The 6,000-nt window shown below is 43.5% G+C and overlaps 1 protein-coding gene across 1 annotated transcript in view; it reads left to right on the top strand.

Annotated features, from left to right (window-relative positions):
• Nucleotides 1-3,100: 3,100 nt before the first annotated feature.
• The window catches only part of STAT4 (signal transducer and activator of transcription 4), a 136,455-nt gene continuing 133,555 nt past the window's right edge, over nucleotides 3,101-6,000 (top strand). The window contains exon 1 of the mRNA XM_025277672.3: nucleotides 3,101-3,191. The gene's annotated coding sequence lies outside the window, so the exon portion shown is untranslated. The remainder of the gene's footprint in view (nucleotides 3,192-6,000) is intronic.

The raw sequence follows: 6,000 nt of genomic DNA, 5'->3' as shown, positions 1-6,000 counted from the left end.
ATCCATACATGACTACTGGAAAAACCATAGCCTTGACTAGATGAACATTTGTTGACAAAGTAATATCTCTGCTTTTTAATATGCTGTCTAGGTTGGTCATAGCTTTTCTTCCAAGAATCAAGTGCCTTTAATTTCATGGCTGCAGTCACCATCTGCAGTGATTTTCAGTTCAGTTCAGTCACTCAGCCATGTCCGACTCTTTCCCACCCCATAAATCATAGGACGCCAGGCCTCCCTGTCCATCACCAACTCCCGGAGTTCACACAAACTCATGTCCATTGAGTTGGAGATGCCATCTAGCCATCTCATCCTCTGTCGTCCCCTTCTCCTCCTGCCCCCAATCCCTCCCAGCATCAGAGTTTTTTTCAATGAGTCAACTCTTTGCATGAGGTGGCCAAAGTACTGGAGTTTCAGCTTCAGCATCAGTCCTTCCATTGAACATCCAGGACTGATCTCCTTTAGGATGGACTGGTTGGATCTCCTTGCAGTCCAAGGGACTCTCAAGAGTCTTCTCCAACACCAGAGCTCAAAAGCATCAATTCTTCTGTACTCAGCTTTCTTCATAGTCCAACTCTCACATCCATACATGACCACTGGAAAAATCATAGCTTTGACTAAATGGACCTTTGTTGGCAAAGTAATGTCTCTGCTTTTCAATATGCTATCTAGGTTGGTCATAACTTTCCTTCCAAGGAGTAAGCCTCTTTTAATTCCATGGCTGCAATCACCATCTGCGGTGATTTTGGAGCCCAGAAAAATAAAGTCAGCCACTGTTTCCACTGTTTCCCCATCTATCTGCCATTAAGTGATGGGACCAGATGCCATGATATTACTTTTCTGAATGTTGAGCTTTAAGCCAACTTCTTCACTCTCCTCTTTCACTTTCATCAAGAGGCTTTTTAGTTCCTCTTCACTTTCTGCCATAAGGGTGGTGTCATCTGCATATCTGAGGTTATTGACATTTCTCCCGGCAATTTTGATTCCAGCTTGTGCTTCTTCCAGCCCAGCATTTCTCAGGATGTACTCTGCATGGAAGTTAAATAAGCAGGGTTACCATATATAGCCTAGATGTACTCCTTTTCCTATTTGGAACCAGTCTGTTGTTCCATGTCCAGTTCTAACTGTTGCTTCTTGACCTGCATATAGGTTTCTCAAGAGGTAGGTCAGGTGGTCTGATATTCCCATCTCTTTCAGATTTTCCACAGTTTATTGTGGTCCACACAGTCAAAGGCTTTGGTGTAGTCAATAAAGCAGAAGTAGATGTTTTTCTGAAACTCTCTTGCTTTTTTGATGATCCAACAGATGTTGGCAATTTGATCCCTGGTTCCTTTGCCTTTTCTAAATCCAGCTTGAACATCTGGGATTTCACAGTTCACGTACTGCTGAAGCCTGGCTTGAGAATCACTTTGCTAGCATGTGAGATGAGTGCAATGGTGCGGTGGTTTGAACATTCTTTGGCATTGCCTTTCTTTGGGATTGGAATGAAAACTAACTTTTTCCAGTCCTGTGGCCACTGCTGAGTTTTCCAAATTTGCTGGCGTATTGAGTGCAACACTTTCACAGCATCATCTTTCAGGATTTGAAATAGCTCAACTGGAATTCCATCCCCTCCACTAGCTTTGTTCATAGTGATGCTTCCTAAGGCCCACTTGACTTTGCATTCCAGGATGTCTGGCTCTAGGTGAGTGATCACATCATCATGGTTATCTGGGTCATGAAGATCTTTTTTGTACAGTTCTTTGTGTATTCTTGCCACCTCTTCTTAATATCTTCTGCTTCTGTGAGGTCCATACCATTTCTGTCCTTTATTGTGCCCATCTTTGCATGAAATGTTCCCCTCACACCTCTAAGTTTCTTGAAGAGATCTCTAGTCTATCCCAATCTATAGTTTTCCTCTATTTCTTTGCATTGATCACTGAGGAAAGCTTTCTTGTCTCTCCTTGCTATTCTTTAGAACTATGCATTCAAATGGGTATATGTTTCCTTTTCTCCTTTGCCTTTAGCTTCTCTTCTTTTCTTAGCTATTTGTAAGGCCTCCTCAAACAACCATTTTACCTTTTTGCATTTCTTTTTCTTGGGAATGGTCTTGATCACTGCCTCCTGTACAATGTCTTAAACCTCCGTCCATAGTTCTTCAGGCACTCTATCAGATCTAATCCCTTGAATCTTTTTGTCGATTTGATTTAGGTCATACCTGAATGGTCTAGTGGTTTTCCCTACTTTCTTCAGTTTAAAAACCTTTTTGATGTTCAGTAAGGCTGAGGCTCTGATTTGTGCCTCTGGAACTCCAAAGGATCTGGCCATAACTGGAGCCAGTTAACACCCCGAAGTTTTGTGATAGGTTGAGCTGTGGTAAGGTGATTCAATTTGTTTTGGTTTTCCTAGGACTCCCTTCATTTCACTACTAAAAATCCCACTTTCTCAGAGCCTCTTCCATCCCAGCAAAGCAGGCCACTGGTCATCACAGTGTGCTGTGCTGAAACCTCCCCCCTCCCTCCCCGTACCTCCCAAGAGGAGCAGAGATTTAAGTCTGGCTTGTGCTGGCAATAAAACAATTTATGTTTGGACAGGTGTGAATTACTTCATGATGCTTTCTGCCCCCGCCCTTGGGAAGAATCCTGAAACAAAGAGCACCAGCCACGGTGCATTGTTCCTCGGTGATTTTATCATTTGCTGTGTCTAATTGGGAACTTTTCCAAAAAGAGTTATGGCAATTTCCCATCTAAAGTAAAGTATAACTGGGCTTCCCTGGTGGCTCATCAGTAAAGAATCTGCCCACCCATGCAGGAGACACAGGTTCACTCCCTGGTCCTGGAAGATCCTACATGCCACCTCTATGCACTGCAACTAGAGAGCAGCTTCAGCTCACCATATCTAGAGAAAAGTTCACGCAGCAACAAAGACTGCCAAAAGTAAATAAATAAGTCTCAAAATAAGGTATAATCTCACTGTTTCCTTCCATGACCCTGAGAACAAAAGTCAGGACCTCACTAAGGAGGTGGCTATCCTGGTGGTAGGCATTAAACCAGGTCTGTGATTGGTTCTGCCCTCCTCTAGGTCACAGGAGCACCTATGACAACACAGGAGTGGGTCCACTGGGTGACCAGGGCCCTCCTGCACGGCCACAGACTTCCACCTTGGCAAAGATACACATGGCATTTCTCTATTTCCTGGATCCATTTGCTTGAACGGTATGTAGACAAATGTTTAGGATTCTAAATATTATTTGGGGCTGTAGACGAGAGCCATAGAGTCCCTGAGTTTGGGGGAAATGGCTGAGAGGAGAGAACGAAGGATGCTGACACTTCATCAACCTCCCACCTCCGAGCACCCTGAGACACTCCCTTTTCATTTACTTTACCTTCTGGGCATTAACACCAAGTTCTGCTTCATGAAAATACTTTTTTTTTTTCTCTAAAATGTTTGAAAAGAACAAAAATAGAAGATATAAAATATTTATAACATTTACCTGTAAAGATATGATCATGAATACTTTAAACCACGTTGAGTGCTGAAATAATCCCAACAGGCCATATCTTAAGCCACATAAATGTTTGTTTCCTTTTTTTTCATTTCCAAATATAGCATTCCCCCACCCTCCTGCTTTTTTTAAAGAAAAAAGTGTTAAGGCTGAAAACTTGAATGAGTAGATTCAAAATCCAGCCCTGCTGTTTCATAGCTTTCTTACTGTGACAAGTAAATTTAAGCTACATGAGTCTCTGTTGCTTTGTGTGTAACATGAGTATAATAATACTGACTTTCTGGATTCCGTGAGTGTTAAATGAAATACCGTGCATCAAGTGTCTGGTATGTAGTTGCTTAATAAATAGTAACTACTCTTCTACTATGGTAACTACTATTTTAGTTAACTGAAGTTATGAAGCTTCATGATAGCCTCTGCATACCTCTCCAGCCTCATCTCTCACTATCCTTACAAGTTCTGTTGGAGACTTAAATCACTTTAAGAATAAAGAAACTGAAGAGTTTTCTGATATGAATTTGGGAAAGGGTGGCAGAAGATGCCCAAAGTGTGAACTCATCTTGCTATCTTGTTCCCCAAACCTCCTTCTGTGCTTTGAATATGCTGTTCTCATCTGCCTGCAGCCCCTTTTTTCATTGTTTTCACCAGACTAACCACTAATGCTCCCCCAGGGCTCAGCTCAGGTGTCACCTTGCCAGGAAGCTTCTCCCTTACTCCTCCCATCAAGACTAGAGACAGCCTCCTCTGTATTCTACCGTGGAACCCATGAGAAGGCCCTATAAGTGTATGCTTTAAAATATTACCCCTCTCAAGACTACTGTAGCAAATATATATCATGGTGCCTAAATGACCACAGCCAGTTCTAAGAGGATCCCTCTACTCAGAGCTCCTGGGTGGTCATGTTTTGTGCACCCTGCTCCTCTCTATCTTTCCCCTCCCCAGTTGAAACTGGAATAATTATGAGCACTTGACCCACGGATATCCAAGATGGTGTAGTAGAAGGACATGCACTCATCTTCTCCTATGAGAACTCCAAAATTACAACTCATGGCTGAACAACTATCAATAGGAGAATGTTGGATCCCACCAAAAATAGATACCCCACGTCCAAGGGCAAAGGAAAAGCCCCAAAAAGACAGTAGGAGGGGCGAAATTGCATTTAGAATCAAACCCCATACCTGTCAGAGACGCTCGGAAGGCTCAAACAAAACCTTGTGTGCACCAGGAGAACCCACAGAGACTGAGCCAGATGTGGCCTTTGAGTGTTTGACTGTCTCCTGCAGAGGTGTGTGTCAGCAGTGGCCTGCCACAGGGGCAGGGGCTCTGGATGCAGCAGACCTGGGTATAGCATAAACCCTCTTGGAGAAGGTCGCCGTTAACCCCACAATAGGGCCTCCAGAATTTACACAGGACTGTGAAAACAGACTGTTGGAGGGCACAAACAAAACACTGCACACCAGGACCCAGGAGAAAGGACAGTGACCCCATAAAAGACTGACCCAGACTTGCCCGTGAGTATCCAGGAGTCGCCAGTGGAGGCGTGGGTCTGTGGTGGCCTGCTGCAGGGTCGGGGGCACTCAGTGGGCAGTGCATGCACTGGACCTTTTGAAGGAGGTCGCCATTATCTTCATTACCTCCACCATAGTTTAGCCTCAGGTCAAACAACAGGGAGGGAACACAGACCTGCCATCAACAGAAAATTAGATTAAAGATTTACTGAGTATGGCCCCACCATCAGAACAAGACCCAATTTCCCCCTCAGTCAGTTTCTCCCATCAGGAAGCTTCCATAAGCCTCTTATCCTTCTCCATAAGAGGGCAGACAGAATGAAAACCACAATCACAAAAAACTAATCAAACTGATCACATGAACCACAGCCTTGTCTAACTCAATGAACCTATGAGCTATGCTATGTAGGGCCACCCAAGATGGACAGGTCATGGTGGGAGGTCTGACAAAATATGGTCAGCTGGAGAAGGGAATGGCAAGCTACTTCAGTATTCTTTCCTTGAGAACCCCATGAACAGTATGAAAAGGCAAAAAGATAGGACACTGAAAGATGAACTCCCCAGGTCAGTACGTGCCCAATATGCTACTGGAGAAGAGTGGAGAAATAACTCCAGAAAAATGAAGAGATAGAGCCAAAGCAAAAACAACACCTAGTTGTGGATGTGACTGGTGATAGAAGTAAAGTCTGATGCTGTAAAGAGCAATATTGCATAGGAATCTGGAAAGTTAGGTCCATGAATCAAGGCAAACTGGAAATGGTCAAACAGGAGATGGCAACAAGAGTGAATATCGACATTTTAGGAATCAGTGAACTAAAATGGACTGGAATGGGTGAATTTAACTCAGATGACCATTATATCCACTACTGTGGGCAAGAATCCCTTAAAAGAAATAGACTAACCCTCATAGTCAACAAAAGAGTCCAAAATGCAGTATGTGGATGCAATCTCAAAAACAACAGTATGATCTCTGTTGGTTTCCAAGGCAAACCATTCAATATCACAGTAATC

This window comes from Bubalus bubalis, chromosome 2 (assembly GCF_019923935.1).
Source record: "Bubalus bubalis isolate 160015118507 breed Murrah chromosome 2, NDDB_SH_1, whole genome shotgun sequence".
Taxonomy (NCBI): domain Eukaryota; kingdom Metazoa; phylum Chordata; class Mammalia; order Artiodactyla; family Bovidae; genus Bubalus; species Bubalus bubalis.
Note: the sequence above shows the minus strand (reverse complement) of the source record. Positions and strands in the feature narration are given on the sequence as shown.